This window comes from Ursus maritimus, unplaced genomic scaffold (genome assembly GCF_017311325.1).
Source record: "Ursus maritimus isolate PB19 unplaced genomic scaffold, ASM1731132v1 scaffold_11, whole genome shotgun sequence".
Taxonomy (NCBI): Eukaryota; Metazoa; Chordata; class Mammalia; order Carnivora; family Ursidae; genus Ursus; species Ursus maritimus.
Genome location: NW_024423453.1, coordinates 13,145,934 through 13,170,490, shown reverse-complemented (window position 1 = coordinate 13,170,490; position 24,557 = coordinate 13,145,934). Strand labels below are relative to the sequence as shown.

At 40.0% G+C, this 24,557-nt stretch overlaps 1 protein-coding gene across 3 annotated transcripts in view; it reads right to left on the bottom strand.

The window, feature by feature from the left end:
- Positions 1-24,557, bottom strand: part of SYNPO2 (synaptopodin 2) — a 163,722-nt gene that overhangs the window by 100,809 nt on the left and 38,356 nt on the right. Inside the window, exon 2 of one of the 3 annotated variants that reach the window (XR_005833869.1) lies at positions 8,389-8,514. The exons of the other annotated variants lie outside the window; for them this stretch is intronic. The gene's annotated coding sequence lies outside the window, so the exon portion shown is untranslated. The remainder of the gene's footprint in view (positions 1-8,388; positions 8,515-24,557) is intronic. 3 annotated transcript variants of the gene reach the window in all.

The following is a 24,557-nucleotide window of genomic DNA, read 5'->3' as shown; positions in this document are numbered from 1 at the left end:
TTATGCATCGGTTTCCTGAGCTATAAAACTGGGAACAATATCATACTTCCCTCATAGACTTATTGTGAGGATGACATGAGTTTAATATATGTAAGGTGCTTGGACAATGCCGGGCATGTAGTACATACTTTGGAAGTGTTAGCTATTATTCTTCCTTGCATATTTCCCAGTGTGTAGATATAGATATATATATAGAGAGAGAGAGAGAGAGAGATACACACACACACTGATATATCTATACACATATATATATTCATACCTATATATGGAAGTACAGTTGATCAACTAACCAATTAATCTGGGGAGATGGTAGAAATACCATCTATTTCAAGAATAGATACATGTTCCCCTCTAGCTCAGTTTTATGCCCAGGGCTGCTTCAGCGGCTCGTTCTCTTCCTGACTGCGTGTAAACATTCTTCTGAGACAGAGAGATGGGCTGCACACTTACTTTCAGACAAGACTTTCATTAGCATTGAAATGCCCATTTTTAGTTGAATATACTTTCACATTTGAGACATACATATTCCCTACATGGCAGTGATGAGTCTAGATAAAAGGGTGCTTTGTATTATAATTTGTGTTTAGTTTGGAAACAGGGTCTAGGACTTTCCCAATGAATTATCTTCTTGAAATTTAAAAAAAAAAAAAAGAAAGAAACTGGGGGAAAGGCCCCACTGTTGAATAATGAAGACATTAAGGTACATCTGGAAGCAAAGTGTCAGTTGTTAAAACATCTTTTTTTGTTTTAAAGATATGTACAGACTGTAGGATAAGATTACATGAAAATCCATATATTTAAATATGTTTTTAAAACGGAAATAAAACTGTGATTTTACTAGCAGGTCAAGTCTGCATGAGAAGAGCGTACATAATAGGTAACGCCGAATAGAAGGCAAGTACAGTATCTGAAGAGAGAGCAGCGGTCGCTGTGCAGACAGACATGGGCTACGTGTCAGGGGAGATGAGCACCTGGTAGGAATCCTGGCTTTCTGGGAGGAGTGAGGGAGAAAGGAGGTCAGTGACGGGGGTTCCGCTCCACCTTGTCGCACTCAGATCCATTCCCCACCAAGCCCAGGAGGGTCCAGCTTTGTCAGAGGAAAATTCCCTGGAAAGGACCAAGGGAGATCAGTGTCCCTGATCTCCACGAGGCTCATCAGCATTCAGTCTCATGCTTGCTTCGACCTTCACTTTGGTGATGTTTGGCCATCTATATTATTTCCTGGGAATCTATAAGACAACCCATGGTTTTGCAGATATACGTGCAAATTATGGAAATATAATAACGTATTCTATATGGCACAAAGTATTGAAAGCCCCATGTGTACAGTTTTTAATTTTCAAGAGGAATGGCTGTAGTTGGAGGAAGGCTGGGTCCTGCAGAGTCTCTCCTTTTCTTGCCTGAAGTTGATACCTCTACCACTCATTTCTAAGAGCCTTATGTCTTTACTTGTTAATTAGCACATCCAAATAGTCCATGAATACTTAATGAGCACCTGTCCTGCCTCAAGTGTGATGAAGTCATAAAAAGAGAAAAGTACAAGATAGTATAGACCCTTAAACCAATGGTGTGTCCATTAAAAGCTTCAAATTAGAACCAATGCCAAAAAACCCCTCGTTTCATATTTCCCTAAACTCTCTACACAGTTTGGATAATCAACCAAACACTTTAGCTGAAAATGAATAATGTGTTTAAAATAATATGTGAGGGTTTAAAAAGGCTGTCTTCCTATCCCTCATTACACTTCCACTAAGTGAGGTTCCAAGGTCACTTCTGTTAGTTATGCTAATGGAACCACAATGTTGTTTTCTCTCTTTTCACATGAGATTTTTTCCCAGGGGGAGGCCAAGGACATATTTAAAGGGAAGAATGTAGGCTTTGCTGGATTCTGAGTTAGAATTCTGACCTTACAACTTTGAATCTGTATAACTTTGGGGAAATTACTCAATCTCTCTGAACGTCAGTTTTCTCCTTTATAGAATTGGGATAATAATAATTCCTTCTAGAGCTGGTAAATAATTAGGAATAAAGCTTTATAAAGCACCTGGCACAATGCCTGACAGATAAAGCACTTAGTAAATTGTATGTTTTAGTATCGTTTTTGGAACAGTTCTCGTATGCTGATGACCTGTACCTGTATTAATGAAGAATGTGCTAATTTGTTCTATGTGGAAAAATGAATTAAATACCTACCATCCAAAGTGATCAATTAAAATACCAACAAGAATAATGGAATGGTACGATTTAATACGCATGTTTACAGATTGCTATTACATTATTTCTGGCATTTTCACCCATCTGCGTTCTTACTGGAATGGAATTTGAGAGTCACATGAGGTAACTCAGAATACAGAATTACAAGTACCTTGGATTCAGACAGTACATCCCCTTTTCTCATAAATTAAAAAACTTACTCTTGGGTATTGTACAAGAAAAAAAAAAAAAAAGAAAGACAGCCATTTTGCTGAATTTCAATACCGGGAGAAGGAATAATCCATATGTGCTAAGTAAAGTCTTGATGAATTTATCTATCTCCATTTAAAATGCTTACTTCCTGGGTAAGCATCTTGCATATTTTATCTATAATCTATCTTCATAATAATCCTTGAAGTAGTGAAGGGGGATTTCCAGTCGCCATTTGTACTTTTTCCAGAGCAGGGAGGTGGGGACCTACTGTCTCCTCTTTCACCCCTCCTCACTCGCTCTTCAGGCAGGGGCATGCATGCCCTCCCTGATCCTTGCGACTGGGAGAAGGAACTGAGGAAGCCTAGATGAAGTCCGCCCCCTCTGGTTCTTCCTGCCCCAAGAACCCTTCCTCAGGATGCATTCTCAGCTAGTCCTTAGGTAAGTTTGAAAGAATGGGCTCTCTGCAGCTTTGCCTGAGACTGAGTGAGGAAGTTGAATTCTGGGATGAAATATTAAATTCACCTTACTGTAGTTTGTTTGTTTTTTTAAGTTTATATTTAAATCTTCATCTGTTTCCTATGTTTTGTTTCTCAGTTGTTTCCAATCTCAAGAATAGATATAATTTGCATTTTGTGATTTAAAAAAAAAAACCCAGTCCATGGGGTGCCTGGATGGCTCAGTTGGTTATGCAGCTGCCTTTGGCTCAGGGCATGATCCCAGGGTCCTGGGATTGAGCCCCACGTCAGGCTCCCCACTCAGCAGGGAGTCTGCTTGTCTCTCTCCCTCTCCCTCTGCCCCTCTCCCCACTCGTGGTGTCTCTCTGTCTCTCTTTCAAATAAATAAATAAAATGTTGAAAAGAGAAAAAGAAAAGAAAAGAAAAAAGAAAAGAGCCCCAAGTCCAGAGAAGTAACATCTATAGGCCAAGGTTATGCAGCTAGTGAAGAGCTGACCTAGAATTTCAGTCCTGGCTTTACTTTACTACACAGTGCAGTTTCTTTTCAGGACCCAATGCTGCCTTCTTCCTGTTGAATGGTGAAGATAACCACTACCTACAGCAATAATCAAAGTCCTGGCCTTATTCTGAAGCCATAGATTTTTGCAGTTGGGTCCCAACAAACTTGCTGTCTCTTCATGTATTGCTACTGCCTGGTAACAGAGACTCTCTGCTCTAAATGTCCATCAGTACACACTGTGTCTGCTGAGCCATGCACATGGGGCATAAGACGGGCCATAGAATTATCCAGGTCATAATGTCAAGCAACTCCTCCCGCCATCTGCTTCCTCCCGCCAACAGTCTCACTGTTCAGGACAGGTGGGGTTTTTTTGATTTATGTATACAATATCAGGAAGATTTGGACATCTTCATACTTCGTTAAAACTTTCTCCTTTTATAGAAATAGACTAGAAGACTTAATAGTGTCTGGTTATGTTATTTTCGCAACATTCAAATATCTTCCTCCTTTTCCACAACAAAGCTAGTTTATGGCTCTGACTTTCTGGGACACAACTTGTATTAACTATATTTAACTACCTTAACTATATTTTTTGCTTTTCTGTTTTCTTGATGCTCTGTCATCTCAGGCTTTACCAACTAGCAGAGGCTGACTTTCCCAGCTTAGCTAATTCCCAGAGACAGTAAACAACTTGATTTGCCTTTGAGCACAGCTTTGATGTACAAACCAACCAATCCAGAGTCCAAAACCCCTCTTCCTCCTCTATCTGGCATTCCAGGAAGGAATATGCCTTTGCTCTAATTATCTTGAGGCCAAGTACCAGATGATAGGGACCACCTCTCCCTCCCCCACCACCATAGCCCACAGCCCACAGATTATTCAAACTATCCAACCCTAAACCTGGTCACCTGGCCTTGCCCATTTCTTACCTGGGAAACCACACTGAAGGTTCTGCCCGTGCTCTCCCCTCTCTCCTTCTGCCTCGTGACCAACCCCGGTTCTTCCCCTGTGCCCCTTCATGGCTTGGCGTGTCCCCTCCTCTTGGGAACTGTAACAACTACTTTTTTTTTTTGTAAAGATTTTATTTATTTATTTGACAGAGAGAGACAGCCAGCGAGAGAGGGAACCCAAGCAGGAGGAGTGGGGGAGGAGGAAGCAGGCTCCTAGCAGAGGAGCCTGATGTGGGGCTCGATCCCAGAACGCCGGGATCACACCCTGAACCAAAGGCGGATGCTTAAGGACTGCGCCACCCAGGTGCCCCTGTAACAACTACTTTTTTAATGGTGATTGTCTCCTGATTTGTTGGCCTCACCATACTTGAATAACAAAATCTTGGGTACCTTTTAAAACAATCTTGTAACCTTGCAAATAGCAGAAGAGCATATGAAACCATAGGTATTTTAGATATTTGCCTGTTTCATGGCAAGATATTCTCTGAAAACTGTAGTATTACAAATTAATGAAATGATAATTTTCTAGACTTCTTTAGAAAAATAACATAATTGAGACGAGGGTATGGAAGTCGTTTGCTTTTGCGATTTCTTTTAATGGAATGTTATGTTTTCCAAATGGATTAAATGCATTTAATAATGGTTTAGAATGAAAGCAATCTGAAGGCACCTGGTTGCCTCCCAGCTTCTGATGGAATTTTCGCTAAGCCTCACGAAGACAGTAATTATTTTCATTATTTTGAAAATGGAGTGAAGCCAGAATCAAGCAAAACTAAATATAATTTTGATATATATTCTAAAGGAAAAACACAAGGCAATGAGGATTAACTCAATAATACATGTAAAAGTACCCTTGCTCGATGATCAACATGTGATAGAGTTTTAAAAAAAATTTTTCCCTACCAACGTGTCTGCAAGAGCACTCAACCAGATTCGTGTTGCGTTTTAGAAGGAAGACACATTACCAAAAGCTCACAGCAGCATTTCAGGGTTAGGGCAGTATTTCTCAACCTTTTTTCATGATCACTTCCTAAAGAATCTTTTTTTTCCTACTTTGCCCCCATCCCCATGAAATGCTAATACTAGAGATACAGGGGGTGCCTGGGTAGCGCAGTCGTTGAGGCGTCTGCCTTCGGCTCAGGGCGTGATCCCGGCATTCCGGAATCGAGTCCCACATCGGGCTCCTCCGCTATGAGCCTGCTTCTTCCTCTCTCACTCCCCTGCTGTGTTCCCTCTCTCGCTGGCTGTCTCTCTGTCACATAAATAAATAAAATCTTTAAAAAAAAATACTACAGATATAATATACGCCTGTGATATACTCTGGCCCTTTGGGGGTCCACAAACCATTATAATACCTAAGATATGTTTCCCCCCACCAAGAGCTAATTGTCACCCCTATGAAGGTGATAACACCCCACCGGTAACCAGTGAGAAGACATGGTCAGGATTACCACTGGTCTGAACCCTGACTGCACAATAAAACTATCCTGAAGGCTTTTAACTGCCAAGCCCCCACTCAGGGATTTTTACGTCATATGTCTGAGATGGGACCCAGGCTTTGTTATTTTAAAACTTTCCAGGGGGTGGATAAAAAAAGATCATCCTACTGCTAACCAGAGAGGACAAGTCTAAGCACTTACTCCATGGGTTAAACTGTGACAAGCTAACCGAGTAACAGGACATGATGTGTTTACAATTTACCTGGATTATAAATGTACATACATCAATTCTTTCACATTGTAATAAAAAACTTGCATATTTGTATGGATTCCCCATGTACAGTCAGGAGACGGATGTTGCAGAGAAAATACTTCTGGAATAAAAAGAGGAAGTGAGCCATGATCACAATTCCAAGAACATGGCATTTGAGGGAGAAAATCCCCCCTTTTCATTTTGGGGTCAGCACAGGGATGTTACCTGGGCCGAAGAGTACTGGCAGGAGAACACTGTTTGCCCTCTGACCCCAGGAGGGCCTGTTTGGGTAGAACAGTAGTTTTCAAAGCGTAGACCTTAGAACTTGCTAGAAATGCCAATTATCAGACCTTACCCCCGACCTACTGAATCAGCAATTTGGGGGGACAGTGTGATCTGTGGTTTAACAAGCCTACTAGGTCATTGCAACCCACTCTGGAGTTTGAGAATCACTATGGTGACACCTGGCTCTTGAGCACTTCATGTCCCAACCACTTTTTTTTTTTTAAGATTTATTTATTTATTTATTTATTTGAGAGAGAGAAAGAGAGTGGGGTTGGGGGAAGGAGCAGAGGGAGAGATACAAGAAGAGATACAACACTCCCTGATGAGTGCAGAGCCAGACTTGGGGCTCCACCCCAGGACCCTGAGATCATGACCTGAGCTGAAATCAAGAGTTCAACGCTTAACCAACTGTGGCACCCAGGTGCCCCCAACCACTTCTTTTCTTCTCAAGAAAACTGACCTTTCATTCCTATTGCTAATTTTGCTCCTGTACTTGATTATTTTGTTCTTAATTCTTATGAACGAGGATCTTAACAACCTGGATCATATTAGTGCACTCAGTTTAAAAGTTCCATCTTTCGTAAACTATAGTTGGTTATATTAAACCAAACAGAGCTCTAAACCAACCACTTTGAACCTCTCTTTAAACAAATTCTGCAGAGAGGGAGGGGAGAAATAAGGGGTTTTTTTTCTTTTGCTTATAGGGTTAACTAGCCAAAGAAGTTTCCTTTTGGACCATTATAGACATGAAAAATTCTTTATATTTTGCTGGAAATACCAAACATTAATCAGATCCCCAAAGGTAGGGTGCCATTAAACAGAAAGCAATTTAGACTATGGTAATAATGGTATCCTGTCTCTTGGTATTATTTAAATTGTGCCAATTCCTGACCTACACTGTCTTCCTAAAATTATATATATACACAAGGCTGTGGTAGCACTTCCTACTGGAACTTAAAATGTATCCCACGTGCTACAACCGAACTCTTCCATCCCCTTAACTTGTTTTCATTATTGTTTTAATTTTACATATAGTTCAAAACTGCCCTTTAACACAGGAATAGATCCTAAAGCAGAAGTGTGATGATTACCTCTTTAGGGCTGGGACTTATTAATATAATACTGATTCTGTCCTTACAGGGCAGAGAGTGCTGAAGACCACAGAGGATAAAAAGCAGAACGTGAGACAATAAACTTATTTCAGGTGGCTTTAATCAAACTTCGGAGGGCTGGAACTGAAGGCCCTCCTCCCGCTCTATACTTCAAGAGGAAATGCTGCTTTAAATAAGGCTCAGGTTGTTGACGTGAATGAGCTTAGAAACTAAGATTGTGTGGGAATCCAGGCATGAAAACAAAGTGCTGTGTCAGATGTGCTATGTAGCTTAAAAGAGAAGGCTGCAACACATTACATGTCTCACTGCCCATAAAAGGTAATATAACTCTGCTTGTGACCTTATTGCTCAAATATACATTGTGCCTGATGTAAACCATTTTCCCCATCTGGCTGTAGAAGAGATAATACAGAGATGATGGAAAAGTTTATCACCAGAGACTCTGAAGTTCGTAGAATTAAGTCAATCTGCTTAAAGATGAATTAAACTGACTGGAAGCCTAGTACCTAGGCATTTTTTTAAAACCTGAAACAACAGGTTTTAAACAGCAAAAAAAAAAAAAAAAAAAAATCGTCTTGATAGAAGAGAGGGTAGAAGGGTATTTGTTCAAAACTCTTAGCTACACAAGAGCAAAGAATCAATTCAGTAAAAAAACTGGTCAACTCAAAGTACTTGACCCAAAAGTCCTAGCCTAAACGCATTTCCTTTAATCATACCGATTTTTACAGAAACATAAAAGCCTTTCATTGATTTCATTCTTGAAATACTCATAGAATTCTCTCTACACTTTATATAAATGATTTAGAAGAGAGAACACGCTAAATTTTTCATAATGGATTTGCAACGTTAGAGTGAATTTAGAAGGAGACTAACATACTTCGGTGTAACTTTCTAGGATTTTACCATCTACAACAACATTAATGAAGACATAAAATGTATTGTAGCAATTCAAATAAAGTTTAAAGAACATAAAAGGAATAACACATTACTATTTTAGTTTTGTAGTTCGAATGCAGTGGAGAGTGAGCAATGATATACAGGGCTCGTAGAGGAAGGCCAGACTGTATCATCCTTTGGTGGCTGTTCTCTTCCTTTTGGGTGGCAGTTATCTAAAACTGGGTCACGAAAAGAACAAGAAAGTCAGTGACCTCTCCTAATCATCTGTCAACTGTTTTCAAAATAGCGCTGGAATTTACCAAACAGCACAGCTTGAGCCCTCATTTGGCAGGAAACTGTTGTTTCTGCTTGATGTTTTACCTTTCTATTTTTTTTTTAAAGATTTTATTTATTTATTCGACAGAGATAGAGACAGCCAGCAAGAGAGGGAACACAAGCAGGGGGAGTGGGAGAGGAAGAAGCAGGCTCATAGCGGAGGAGCCTGATGTGGGGCTCGATCCCAGAACGCCAGGATCACGCCCTGAGCCGAAGGCAGACGCTTAACCGCTGTGCCACCCAGGCGCCCCTTACCTTTCTTTCTAATGTCAGGTCTCACTCGAAAATAAAACCCATATACACCACAGCAGAACACATATTTTTAAGTTCATGGCATCTGGACCTACAGTCAGTATTTTATGTACGGAACTTTCTGGATGGAAGTTGCTTTGTGTGCCTACCCTTCCCTTTCCTTTCCTTTCAGTCTGCCTCTGATTATCTTGGTAGATGACCATGTGATCTCAACCTACCTTTATCTACAATACCCTACAATGGACACATCTTGCTTTCTCCAGGTATTTTCCAATTACTGTTTTTCAAGAAAGTGTTAACTATTCAGTCAAATAGCTGCTTTCTAACCAGCTATAAGAGAAACTTGGGAGAGAGAAATTGTTGATTATTTTGATTCCATATATGTAACACTCTAATTTTGAACTCAATATATCAAGGAACTTTGGAATATAGATAAATAGGAGAATTTGGGGCATATCATCTTACTTTTTAAAACCTGCATACTAGGGTGCGTGGGTGGCTCAGTTGGTTAAGCATCTACCTTTGGCTCAGGTTACAGTCCCAGGGTCCTGGGATCAAGCCCCACATCAAGCCCCACATTGGGCTCCCTGCTCAGTGGGGAGCCTGATTCTCCTTCTCCCTCTGCCCCTCCCCTGCATGCATGCTCTCTAAAATAAAATAAAATAAAATAAAATAAAATAAAATAAAATAAACCTGTATAGCAACTACCTTGGAATGCCATGTCTTGGTTTCTAACATCTTTAGCTTAATAAATATGAAAAACAGATCTTACTTTCTTGTCCCAAGTAACATATGTTTTGATGTATCCTGCCTTGAAAGATAAACTAAAGATATTCACAAAGTCATCGTAAGGTATAGTTGAGAGTAGTTCAAATTTGATTCCAGTGTTATTAAATTCAAGTCTTGTTTTTTTAATTGTGCAGTTTTAGTTTTTAGAATTTCTTTTTTTCTTTAATTCATCTTGTTTTGGAGAAAATTACAAAGAGTCTTATGTCATGGGTGATTTATTTCTATCAATATTCTCCTATAGTAACACAACCCTGATTTTGGAACATACACTGATATATAGCAAAACATCTTTTATCAGAATTCTCTGTGCTCTTTGTATATTTTAAAAACATGATCCTTCTCAGAGTAATGGATAGGAAATGAGAAATTAAAGAGACAACACGACTCTAAAATATAGTCAGAATACACTACTATCAAAACTTCTGATAGATGCAAATAATAATGGCTCACATTTCTTGAATCCTTCCTATGTGCTGGGCACAGCATTAAGTATTATACATTCATTATCATTTAATAAACAGCATTTCCAGGAGACCGGTACCATAATTGTCCCTATCGTTTGTTTCATGAAGAAGCTGAGGTTTAGAGCAACTAATTCAAAGTTATACAACGGTAAATGGCAAGGCAGGATACAAACACAGCTCCTCCGGACTTCAGTGCTCTCTCTCCTATCCATAGAGCCCTAAATTCCCCCTCAATGATGCATATCTTTAGTGTTAACCCAAACTCCACCATAAGTTACTTTTCAGGCATCATGGATAATTGTTAGATCTACTTAAAAAGCCTTTGAAAAACTAAATAAGCCAATTATTTCCTTGCCCACGGACATAAGTTGTCAAAATATCTCTACTAAAGTACCACAACAAATATGGTAAGCACGATGGGGAAAAGTTATACAACTGTATTACTATCCTTGTAAATGTTGCTGTTATTGGTTGGTAAAACATGGCCTTAGCCATCACCATAAAGTAGAACTTGACTTCAGTTTGAATCAGCATCGAAGTTAGTGATTAGCCCAATCTACTTTCAGCTAAGTTATGTTGCTGTTTGAGTTGAGTTGCTACGCAACTCCCAAGATATGTGTCCTGTGTCCTGTCCTTTGTTTACAAAGAAGAGGCATTGTTTCATTTTCACTGCAAATAGTCCAAAAAGAATGGAGGAGTTAGCTAAGAAGTTGGAGTGGGTAACTGTCTTGATTTTCCCAGGACTGACGTGTTTCCCAGGAAGCAGGACTTTCGGGTTTAAAATCGGGACAGTCTTGGGCAAACTGCGATGCATCGGTACTCGGAGTGGACTTGTAATTCATTAATTCTTCCATTACAACACCAATCTATCCTCCAGTACCCTAAACATGCTCTTGATTTGACATGAAAAACCTGTTCTAGATCAGGCCTAGATGGCAAAGTAAAGCTAACATCCGAGGAAAAAACTTAAATATAAACACCTCCTTTCCTACAGTAGAAATTCCAATTTTGAAATGTGGGGTCGTAGCTTAAAAATTCAACTTTCACATATAAAAAGTGTAATAAGACCTGTCTTAAACATTCTTACCCTATCAGAAATTTGGTTGTACACAAACTTGGTAGTACTTCCACACGTCTGTGGTACTGAAAAGAACATGACCTTCAAGTAATACTCTGGAACACTCACATCTCAATGTAAGGATTTCTCCTGCAGACCTACTCCAGTGATGTGGACTTAGTTCAAGACATTTCTAAACTCCTTTTGGAATTACCTTTAGAGCCAGATTTATTTAATTTACAGCCCATCCTCAATTTTTATGAATATGGCATTAGGAACATGGATTATTTTTCTTATTTGCCATATGCAGTTTCGAATAACTTGATTTTTTCCCCGAAAACCAAACTCCTGCCCTACAGGGCAATGTTTGTAACTCCTGATGTTATTCAAAAGAACAGGACATGAGCTCTGAAGACGGTTCCAAAAAGGTGTGACAGCACTGCTTTGATCAAGGGCAGCATGTTGTCTTGAGAAGACAACTCCAGTGTAAAGAGAGCAATTGTGGAGTTATAAGCTCTATATGAATGATTGTTCCCTTCCCCCACATCACGTATGTTAACTTAAAATCATACATTTTTTATAAAAAAAATGTTTTATTTACTTATTTGACACAGAGAGAAAGAGAACACAAGAAGGGGGAGTGGCAGACAGAGGGAGAAGCAGACTCCCCACTGGGCAGAAAGCCCGACATGGGGCTGAATCCCAGGACCCCAGGATTAAGACCTGAGCTGAAGGGAGATGCTTAACTGACTGAGCTACCCAGGGGACCCCCAATTAGTGCATTTTTAAAGCAATGTAGGAAAAGACTGATAGTGTCCTGAATGAAATTGGTGACCAGGAATGAACAGAAGTTGATAAATTAAAAGGACGTTCAAGATGAAGAACCAAACAGTGTTGCTGAATTGAAAGAAAGGAGCAAGGAAGAAGCCGATTTCTGGCTTAAAGAACTGGTTAGATGGGTCTAGTAGTTCTTTTCATTGAGATAAATGACCCAGGGGAGAATCAGATCTGGGGGGAGGCTGAACTTGAGGTGTCTGTCAGACATAAAAATAGACGTCTGCATCCATTTGGATATGATGGTCTGGAACGAGAAGAGAGATGACACTCTAGACAGAACATTTAAAAATCATGTCTAAACGATTGAAAAGTCACCTCCAAGAAATAGAAATGGTTGCTGTGAATGACGCTGGAAGAGTGAGCTGAATGACAGGAGAAGAGTTCAGTCGGAAGCCAGAAAAACGTCCACGTTAATCAGTGGGAAGAAGAGGAGCCATCAGGGGAGACTGAGATGGAGTGACAGGCGGGCAGGACGGCCAACTTTTGCCTGGAATTCTCACTCTTCCGTCTCCTTCCAGCTTCAGCCCATCATCACTACCTTATTCATCTGAAAAACTATTCTGTCAGGATTCTTTGTTGAAAACTCACCTTCAAGCACTGCCTCTTTGGTGGTGCTTTCTCTGACGACCCCCAGGTAGGAATAAGGGTCCCTCCTCAGTTACAGTATGGGTCTCGGCAGACGCACGTCCCCCCTGATGGCAGAGACCATTCTCACCACCATGTCCCCAATCCAATAATGAGCACATAGTAGGTGTTCAATTTGTCTTTGTTGAATCAAAGAAGAAAAATAAGTTCTCATGCTTGACGTATAGGGTGGTCCTTATGTAATCACTTGAAGCCAATTTACTCTTATTTTAGAAATCATCTAATACACTGTCTACCCCACAGGTGATTAAAAACAGAGGGGAGATGGAACCGGGGGCACACATACTCACACTCACTGACAGAGCACTTAAAAGTGACAGCTTACAAGTGAAAGAGAAGAAGCTAAAAAGCTTTATACGTGGCAGCGTCGTGTCCTTCGGTGTACGTGCCGACCGACACGCTCACAAACGTTAACACAATACAGATCAGAAAGTGGTGTTCGCATGAGAACATCGAGTCTCCAAGGAGGCTGAGTTATGACAGGTAGAGCTCTGAGTAAGCCAGGGGAACATGTGTACAGTTTGGATTGATTTATAGTACGATGGAAATTATTTTTAGATTTTAGCTTTTAAAGCAGAGGTTATATAAATGTTAGAAAGATTCAAAACGTGAAGTGGTTACTCATGTTAGCTGAGCTTCCAGCCATCTGGAATATGGGCGTCACGCGGAGCAGCTCGCCCTCTAACAATGGGGGCGCCGCGCGGCCGAGCTGCGGCCATATGTGGCCGTGCATCGCTCACAATTACCGAATGGAATCTCTTGCCTTTCTCGTTTATAGACTCATGAAGACAGTGTTTATTACAGAAGCATATCAAGCATAACCCAGCATTTCCAAGTGGCTGTCCCATTGTTACCGACGTCTTCCAGGTCAGGATGTACAAGAATGCAGGGTTTCTGCAATGTGAGCTCCCTCCCTGACCTTCGCGGAAGACCACAGAAGTGTATTCTTTTTGCAGAGACTGAGCTTCCCTGCCACCAACTTATGACTGTGTTCTTGGACATGAAAATAAAGCTCACTCAAAAAATATTCCTAAATAGGGCACCGTGGTTAAACTGGCAATGCTATAAATATTATGGGACCAAAGTATATTTTTGTCTTTATTTCTCTATGCCAGACACTGTTAAACCAACTGTTAATACACAAACTTTTTTGTTGTTGTTGTTGTCAAGGAGAGTATGCAGCTTCTTTAGGGCTATTTTAAATTCTGTGCCTCATTTCATATAAATATTTACCCAAAGGAAGGTGTCTGACAGTGAAAATCTATACACTGTCATAATCCTTTTACACAAAGCAGAATTTTTACTCTATAGATCTTACTTATAAAAAGCTCCCCCATGAAAACCCCATAACGAAAAGAAGAAAAGAACAGGAAAAAATACCATTATTCTCCAAAAGTTGAAGTTTATAAAAACAAAATATTTCTTTGTCAAGAGGCCCAAGCAGTTTGCCCTCCATTTGAAACCTGCTAAACCGGGGCGCCTGGGTGGCTCAGTGGGTTAAGTGTCTAACTCTAGATTTCAGCTCAGGTCATGATCTCAGGTCATGATCTCAGGCTCGTGAGATCAAGCCCCATGTTGGGCTCTGTGCTCAATCCAGAGTCCACTTGACATTCTCTCTCTCCCTCTGTCCTTCACCTCCCCCCTACTCACACCCTAAATAAATAAATAAATAAACAAATAAATTCTTTAAAAAAAATCTGCTAAACTAAGAAATCTCAATGGAAGAATAAAAAGTAGCAGTGGATTATTTTTCAAAGCATCTGAAAATAAGTTTTATATAATCTGCCCATTAAAAAAACTCAACATATTTGAAGACAACCTCTGAAACAGGTTAAATTATATATTAGCATTGCTACATTGAAATATTTGACAATTATAAAAAAACAGAACAGTGAAGCTATGAGTTAAAAACACGTTTTTTAGTGTTATTTTATACTTGTATAACAATAGCTTTTCTAGAGACTTTTTAGAATTATTCAAGGAACTGAAACAATTTTCTAGTGGCTCTTGCCGACAACAATATATCCTAAAAGCAATAATATACTAATAATCAATATAGATTGAACACCTATTATGTGCCAGGCACTTTACATGGAATTTGTATTTTGATCCTTGCAATAGTCTTGTAAAAAATAATATTATATTCTCTATCATGCAGGTGAAGAAACTGAGGCTGAGTATTCAAGGTATAGCTGTCAAGTGACAGCACAAGAATTCAAACCCAGGTAGTTCGACCGCATCTTGGGGATCCAGTGGTGAGCCAACCCACTCCTCCGGCAATTTGTGATCTACCAACTGAGTCAGGTTTCAAACATTCAGCCAGTACACACATAGGTGTTCTGAAAGAAAGATAGAGGTTACTGTCAGAGAATAAAAGATAAGGTCTGATTTTGGACTGTCAGGAAGAATGGAGAGTTAAGGACCCTCAGGTTGAGAGCTAATGATTAGTAGAATGTACAGAGGCAAAGAAATGGGGAGTGTTCCAAGCAGCAAAGAAGGCATATGCAAAGGCCCCGAGAGAAAAGAGTTTATTTCAGTTATGGAACCAAAAGAAGCTAAGTATGCCTGGAATGTATTGAACAACCGAAAGAATGGAGAGAAATGGGCTTAGACGAGTAAGCAGAGCCTCTCAGACCTGTGAAGGATTTTCTATCCTCCTAAGTATAATGAAAAGCAATTGAAGACCTTTCTATGAGTGAAGAGAGGCATGATCCTATTGGCATTTAAAATTTCTCTGGTTACTGTTTGGAGAATGGACTGGAGGATGAGAAGAGACCAGGTTGGAGGCCATGGCAGGAATCCCAAATGGCTGGGACGATGCTTGGACTAGAGGTGGCAGTGAGGTTGGAAGAGAGAGAACGTGCCTGCAGTGTACTGTACGGTAGGTTACAGGAGCTGGTGGCCGACTGGAGGAAGAGGGAGGCATGCCAACACCGCATCAGAGGCTTTCCTTAATCAGTGCTCAACTCCTCCCACTTCTCCTATGTCTGATGGGGACCAGTCCTTCTCAGAGTTACTACCAGTGTAAATTTTTCGTGACACTCAAGTGCTTCAAGTTGAGGACCCCGGGAGGTTGTCACTCTGCTGGAGAATGTGTAAATGAAGAAGAGAACTGAGAGTTCTCTCGTGGCAAAAGGAATCTGACCAAGCGTCTTGATGTAATACTTTCTCTTTCATTTTTATAAGACAAAATAAAAAGAATTATTTTTAAAACAATATGGTGTGTGTGTGTGTGTATATATATATATTATATTGTAGATACTATATATATTATTAGGCACACATTTATCAGAATACTAATAATACATAATATTTTACAAATTAAATATCAAGTCTCCAACAAAAAAAAATTAGTAATTAAACCCAATGTTAATGGTTAGAAATTTGAGAAATCATGTCCCAAAACATATTTTCTGCACACATTCTAGCTGCAGATAATTTATTTTAGGTAACTAGTTCTGAAGCTGGCTTCTTCCATGGACTGCTGTTCAAGTTATTCTCCATGAGATTTAGCCTCCTTGGGGCACCTGGGTGGCTCAGTCAGTTAAGCATCTGCCTTCAGCTCAGGTCGTGGTCCCAGGGTCCTGGGACTGCTTGGCAGGGAGTCGGCTTCTCCCTCTGCCCCTCCCCCTGCTTATTCTCTCTCTCTCTCTCTCCCCCTTGCTTTCTCTCTCATAAATAAAATCTTTAAAAAATTGTTTAAAGAGATTTAGCCTCCTTTTCCTCAATATCTTTCTGCTCACACATATGGCAATAAACCACTTTCCAACAGCCACATTGGGAGTATATGTCAGTATATGGAAGTATATGTCTGAGTTTGGAATTAATTAGCCAGAATTCATACAAAGAAGAGAGGCCAAAAGAGTGAGGGTATTCTAAACCTTTCAACATCAATAACAGATGAGAGAACGGGGATGTTCACTATCTTTAATACATACTAGAAGGCCTACATTGTGGAAGAAGAATTTAGTTTACTTTTTGCGGCCACAAAGAGCAAGACAGGGTCCAATGGATGAAGGACAAGGGGAGGCAAATTTTTGCTCAATGTAAAGAAAGCCTTTCCCAATACAATTGTTCAAAAATCAAACAGGCTAGGGTGGCTTGCTGTCATAAGTGATACCCACAGAGACTAAAGGACCATTTTACATTAATGTTTTGTAAAGTTTGATCAATCAGAAAGGCATTTGGCTAAAGATTCTAAAGTCTCCTTCCATTTCTAAGACTCACCATGTAATGAATGTCTCTAGCATCCATTCTTCTTAAAGATACTTCTATTGAATTTCATGAATTTCTATTTGATGATTTGTGTAGTTCACTGGTACCACACTGGAAATTGTAGAGAAGGGCTTGAAACTAGACGATTAGTTCATTAGTGCAACTAGTAATTAGTGCATTCCAATTCTCTGGCCATAATGATTGGGTTAGGGGTGACTGTGTGATTTAATCCAAACTGATTTCTTAGGAATGCTGGGACAGATATGCTTTATTCCCACCACACAGAATAGAGATAGGAAGTCTGTAATAACTGGTAGACATCTCAAGACCACACAGGAATGAGGTGAACAAAGAAACCAAGCAAAGACCTGGACCTGTCATGTCATGGACGCCAGCAGATCAAGCCAGGCCTAAAGCCAGTTCTCCCAATGGCCTTTTCCATTACATGAACCAATGAAGTCTCTTAAGCAGTTTGAGTGTGTTTTCTACACATGTAAACAGCAGATTCCTAACTCTGATTCTTAACCAAATATATGTAAAGTAACCCATTCTCAGAATGAAAGTGAAAAGGAAACCAGCTACATGTTGCATCCAGAGATCCACTTAGCAACCAAGAGATTTCTCTAATACTGATCCCTGAGAATCATAAAAATCTCCATTTGGATCTCAGTACCGTTAGTATCTCTTTCAGAATAAAACATGTTCACGAACATTTCAATTAAAAAATTACTAAGCATTTAAAACAGATTTAAGCAATTCTATAGAAAGCTTTTCATTTTGCATGCATAAAGTTAATTCTTCTTCCCCCACGCAGGGCTACTGCCAATGAAAAAAAAGCAGTTGCAATCAATTTATAAATCCTACAGTGTTAACGACTTTGTGAGTTGACTATATTAAATGCTTAAATAATTTCTTACTTTGCTTTCAGTTTTGGTAACTTCTCAATACTAAAACTATAAGAACCATACACTATTTTGCATGCTGTTTCCCAGTAATTCATATTTTGATTCTATAGAATCATTTTTGATTATCCTCAACTAGGTTCAAATTTTACCAGTCTTTACTTATCTATGCCTATATATAAATTTCAAAATAAAAAGTGAAAATCATAGACTTACACTGAAGCAAAATATTAGCATCAGTTTTGCCTGTTGGCTTGTGACTCACTAGTGTGTTGAGATATTGATTTTTTTTTTCAGTCCTCAGGAGAGTTGGGTAGGGCTCCAGGTAGACCAAGACCCCACATCAATAGACTCTTCCAGGAGCAGCTTATCTGTTTATCCAAAATGCAATAGAAATATTTTCATCTTCTCTGCATAGCATTGCAACAAAAATTCTAGGATGTGCTACCCTAAGTAACACTACTGAAACGTTCTACCTTGTTCTTCTTTTATTGAACCTCTTGGGTCCAGCTCTGGAAACCTACGATAAATATAGTTTTGCCAGAATATCACTAAAGGCAAGTAAAGCTTTCCTTTCGGTTAAATTCAAAGAATTCAAGAAAATTCAAAACTTATTTTCTTTTTCAGTGCCAAGATAAAATATTTTCACTTGTTTCTTTCCCTTAAAAATTATTTTTATGTCCTTTTACTCAGTTCTCTTCTTAGAAAAATGGATTTTAGCAAGTTCTGGCTTAAAAATAAAATTGTGGATTTTCAGGGTAGAGCATGTTCCAGAACATTTCTTCACATTGTTGCTGTTCATGGACAAGACTCCTACAGCCAGACACAGAGGAATGAGAAATGTTGCAGAGACCACCCAACAGGGTGTGTGGAAAATTTGTAAGAAACACTCAAGAAAGATGGGTTCTTGTTCTGATATGATAATGCCTATGAACTGTCAAGCGCTTATCTATCACTTTCATTAACAATGATTATTTAATATTTCTGGTTTTAATTGCAGAAAAGAAGTTCTTACCTTTCAACTTCATGCTCACACAGAAAACACCATCTGGGGGCAAATCCTGACCTTAAATAGATTCTGTACCCACTTCCCATGAAGGTTTCTTATTTAACCAGGATAAAATAATTGATTATTTATAGTGCATGAAATCTAGGTGTTGTTGGCTACAGTACACAGAAATCATTCAAAGGAATTGAAATGTTATAACTAGCAGGAGATAAATTACTTGAAAAATGCTCACTTTCATAGGAGAAAGTATTTTATTTTATTAACAATAACCCATCACAGGGGCACCTGGGTGGCTCAGTGGGTTAAGTGTCTGCCTTCGGTTCAGGTCATGGTCCCAGGGTCCTTGGATTGAGTCCAGCATGGGGCTCCTTGCTCAGCAGGGAGTCTGCTTTTCCCTCTCCCCCTCCCCCCTACTCATGTGTTCTCTCTCTCTCACCCACTCTCTCTCTCTCATATAAATAAAATCTTAAAAAAAAAAAACCAATAACCCATCACATATAAACAAGTATATTTACAACCTCAAAACTCTTGGCTTTATATTTTTGACAGCAAGGATGAGAAGCTTTTCAGAGCACTTCTTCATCTAAACCAGAATCTTCTTTGAATCCCACTCTAAATGCTACCTTATCCCCTGGGGTCAATGCTGCCTCTGTCTCAGAATACAGACATGTCAAAGAAAACACTCTCATCTATTTTTTAACATCCTGAGATCTTTGAAGTGAAAACCCTTATAAATAGTTGGAAGCATATTATTAGAAGTCTGCTTGGAAACCATTTGGGTCAGGAAAAAAGATAACCCGCAGAGGGAAAAGATCACAAGGTTGTGGGGAACCACAAAATCAAATGATTTCTAGCCCCTGGCACACTTACTTATGCTCCATTGTGCTGGATCACCTTCCAAAAAGGGTAACAGAAACAGTGGTTTTCAAACCTGTAGACATGTTGAGCAGTGAAGTGTTTAATTCAAGGGGGAATAAAAAGCCCCTTTACTTCAATTAATTCAAACTAGTGATTGATAGAGTAAGGAGTTTTCACGCAAAAAATAAACAAATATTTGCTGATTTTTTAAATGACGTGTAAGGCCGGCCCTGTATTAAGCTTCCATAAAAGCCTCAGGCGTGCATTGTCGATCCCGACCAAAGAGTCAGTGAGCCGCGGGAATGGAAAGACATTCACTGTATCCAGGTGGGTAGTAAGAGAATGGGTGTAGACCTGGTTCTGGAGAATCTGTGATCCCACTGATTTGCTGCACTTACTCTGGGCTATTTCTGATCTGTGCAGCAAAGCTAGATCTCTGCACAGTTTAGATCACAGAGAGAAGTGGTGTGGACGGTACGGAGTCATTTCATATAGAATTGCTTCTTTTTCTTCCCCCCTCCTAGGGGGAGTCAAACTTCTTGGGAGTACAGGACGGATGTATACAATTTTTCACAATGGAGCCTACCATTTTGTAAATGTTCAGTAAGTATTAAAAGACTAGCCTAATGACCATGGATATAGGGGTATTAAGTGTGCTCGTAAATTGAAATGTCAGCTGTGAAATATTTTAATATCATGGCAAGGACTCAAACTAGTAGTCAGAAGACCTATATTCTCATCCCGGCTCTGCCATTTATAGCTCTGTGAATGCAGACAAGAAACTCTTTGAAGGTCAATATTCCTTACCTGTAAGTTTCTAATTTCTCGAGTTTATTCTGAGCATACAGCAATGTTTTTTCTAAACTGGAAGGCCCTATAAAGTATTCTATCTACCCTTTTGAAAATCTGCATAAGATGTGATAGTATTCTGATATCTTAGTTAATACAAGATGATAGCACTCATTTTAACCCTTAATTTAATTCAGTAAATACTAATTTTTTTTTAAGTTATTTACCCATTTGAGTCATCACCATGGGTAAGGAATTTACAAGTCAGATACTTCTCTATCCTCGGAGGTAGTCATAATCTAATGAAGGCAATAAACCTGAATAAAACCACTCATTTCTTGACAAATATTTATTAAGTTCTTAAGGGATGACAGGTGCTATCCTAGGCCCTTTGCTACCAATATGAAAAAGGCCTATACCTCGAGTTCAAGGAACTTGTGTTCTAATGGGAAAGACAAAGGTTTTTGTTTATCTGTTTGTTTTGTTTGTTTTTAAAGATTTTATTTATTTACGTCAGAGAGAAAGAAAGCACAAGCAGGGGAAGTGGCAGGCAGAGGCAGAGGCAGAGGGAGAAGCAGACTCCCCGCTGAGCAGGGAGCCGGATGTGGGCTCAATCCCAGGACCCCGGACCATGACCTGAGCCGAAGGCAGACGCTTAACCGACTAAGCCACCCAGGAGTCCCAAGACAAAGTTTTTTTAAAGCTGCAAACTGTGCCCGTACAATACATAATAAATGTGATAACCGGGGCGCCTGGGTGACTCGGGCGTTTGAGATTCCAACTCTTGATTTTGGCTCGGTTTATGATCTTGGGGTCCTGAGGTGGGGTCCCACGTCGGGCTCTGCACTCAGTGGGGTATCTGCTTGGGATTCTCTCTCTCCTTCTCGCCCTGCCCCTTCCCCTCGCGTGCTCTCTCTCTCTCTAATAAATAAACAAATCTTAAATAAATAAATGTATGTGATACCAGTTTCTGATGCAAACCTGCTTCTCTCCCTTTCTTCCTTCCCTCCTTCCTCCCTTCCTTTTTCTTTTCTTTTTTCTTTTCTTTCCCTTTCTTCTCTTTCTTTCTTTCTTTCTTTCTTTCTTTCTTTCTTTCTTTCTTTCCTTCCTCTTTCTTCCCTCTCCTTTTTTCTCCATATGGCCACAGACCAGGAACTTTCCTAAGTTCTGGCAAAGAAACAATGAATAAAACAGACATGGCTCCTCCCTCACAGAGCTTACAATCTTCTATGGAAAACTGTTAAACAGGTGTGTTTATTACAACATGGTAAGTTCTATAATCAGGCAAGTACAGTGGAGGACAAGAGCACATTGCTGTGGAATGTGGCTGAGTTCAGGAACAAGAAACAGTTCATTGTTTTTGAAGTTGCCTTATATCTTGCTATGTATCTATATGCAAGTATATAAATATAAAAATACAACATAGTCAAACTTTGCCTCACAGTTTCCCAGGGTAATTAGGTTTAAGCATTTTGTTTCACTCTAATAAATGGGCTAATCCCCTTCACCAGACATATATAAAATAAAGGAACAAATAATGGAGGTTTTCTTGAAAACCTCTTTTTGTAATGATCCAACACTTCCTGAGTAATGTCTAATCTTTCTAAAGAAATGTCACTGCAAACATTTTTGGATGTTGTTGGAACTGGTCTGGATTTTCAAGTCTCAGAGTATCAGTTATGACCTAATAAGACCCATGCCATCTGTTTTTTTCTTGCTTGGAGAAGCTTTTTTAAGTTTACTACAGAAGGACATATTTTAAATGTATTTCTTCCCACACAAATTTATATGCAGGTTGGCAAGCTTTCTCAAAGATCAACACTTCTGACTTCATCATAAGGGTTTTTTCCTACAGTGTAATCACAGAGGACTGTTCTCCAAATGCTTTTTATAAGTTTTGATCCTGACCAATTAGCTAATAAACCCCTACATGGACTGATTAGTTCTGTACAAACAAACGTCTTGCCATAAAATATCAACACTTCTTAAAGGGTAACACGTCAGCCATTATGGTCAGTTCTAATTTACGGCGCCTACTTGCCTTCCTAGAGGATGGCAGCGGGCCAGTCAGGAATATCTAAGCTGGTTTGAAAGCTCGCTCTGGTTGCCTAGCAAATCTCCTGTCATGGGAGCCAGGCAGCCCGGCCTCTCAGATCTCCAGAACCCTGCAGACACCCTCCTCCTCTCAGGATGTAGTGCGAGAAGTATTCACAAATGCGTTTAAAAAAGAGAGAGAGAGAGAGAGAGAATACTTTATTCATTTCCACCATCAACCCATGTACATATTTAGTATGGACATTATAAAGGTGCAAATGGAGAAGAAGTTTAATATTTCTAGATCAACACAGTCTCCCGACCAATTTCTATACAATACCAGTACAACATACACAAGCAGAATGCCTTTTTCCCAAGATTGACAGCACAGCTTAAAGTTTCCAAAAATTCAAATTATACCAATAGGGTACTTACATAAAGCCAATAACAACTGCTAAGTGCCAAGCGCAGGAACAGCCCTTGCAGACTCTGCATTGGTCTATAGGACATAAACATCCATCATTTCCCAAAGTTCTGTTATAGCTGTAAGTCCTCCATCATTTTTAGGAAAAAAACAAGCTCTAGAACAGCATCGTTAAAAACAACCCTAGTTCAACACGGTCAGCAGTCCATGTCATAAAGCAGGTACCAGTCCCCACGTTCACGAGAGGCATACTGCAATACTATCCTAAAGCTACACTACTAGAGTGTACAATTCAAATGACATTTTTTGAAAATTCTACTTTTCCAGCCCAGCAGGGAGGGCCAATGTCTTTAAACCTAGGAGACATACCTCTTTCCCTTTCCTTCTCTCCCTCTCTCCCTCTCACTCGTTCTCTCTCTCTCCCTCTCTTTCATTTTCCCTCTCCCTCTCCCTCTCTTTCTCTCCCCAGAGTAATTTCAAAAAAGCTGTGGGAAGCAGCATGGTAATGTCTGAGAGTGAGCGCGCTTGAGTCTAGACTTGGCCCAGACACTAGCTGGTTGTAGAGCTAAGTACAACTCACAATTCACTACCCTCATGGGCCTCATTTTCCTCATCTGTAAAAGGATAGCGTTGGTCAAGGTGCCCTTCAGGGTCCTTCCTGATTCCAACATTTTTTTTTAAAGATTTTATTTATTTATTTGACAGAGTGACAGCCAGCGAAGAGAGGGAACACAAGCAGAGGGAGTGGGAGAGGAAAAAGCAGGCTCCCAGCGGAGGAGCCTGATGTGGGACTTGATCCCAGAATGCCGGGATCACGCCCTGAGCTGAAGGCAGACACTTAACAACTGCGCTACCCAGGTGCCCCCTGATTCCAACATTTTATGTCTTGTGAATAACATAAAATCAAGAGAATTTTGCAGTCACCACGAGTTAGGAAAATGAGAGCAAATATCTGAATGATGTCAAATTTCAGATTTTAAAAAAATGCAGAAAATAACTACGGCAGGAATTTCATCTTGCTTCTGCGCCCAGCAGGTGCTAGGGTCCAGGCAAGACTAGGAATGCCTGGCAAACTAGTGAGACAGGACCAAAAGCAGTTCATTCATATGTGAGAGCACAGGTTTTGTTTTTTGCTGAAGGGGAAAGGGGTAGGAGAAGACTGCAGAGACAGCAAACACGATGGAGGACAGCTGGTGTGTCCCTAAGGATGCCTCGATCTATGCACAGGGACAGTCCCTGCGAGAGTCCGCGCTGCTTCCGCATCGGCTCCCTGCTCCCGGAGCTGGGACCCTGGGAGCCGGAGAGCATCCTCACTCGTCAAGGAGCCCCGGGGCTCTGCCAGACTTAGGAGAGCTGAGAGACAGAACCCTGGCCCCTCTACAGCGAAAAGCATATTTAACTACAATAGTAATAATTTACATTCATTACACTTTATACCTTATAGCACTTCACCGTTTTTGTTTTATTACACCTTTTGCTATTGCGACACTTTAACCGACTGTAATTTTCTCTTCGCTTTGACTGCTAGAGACTTTGGGGCCCAAACTTACCTGGCTGTCAGCGTTCCCCACATTGTTGTACAGGTTTGCCAGCACCATTTAATCAAGGCAGAAAGAAATATTCCTTTAATCACCCTTATTATTCTTTCCTCCTACGTCCAATGGATCATCA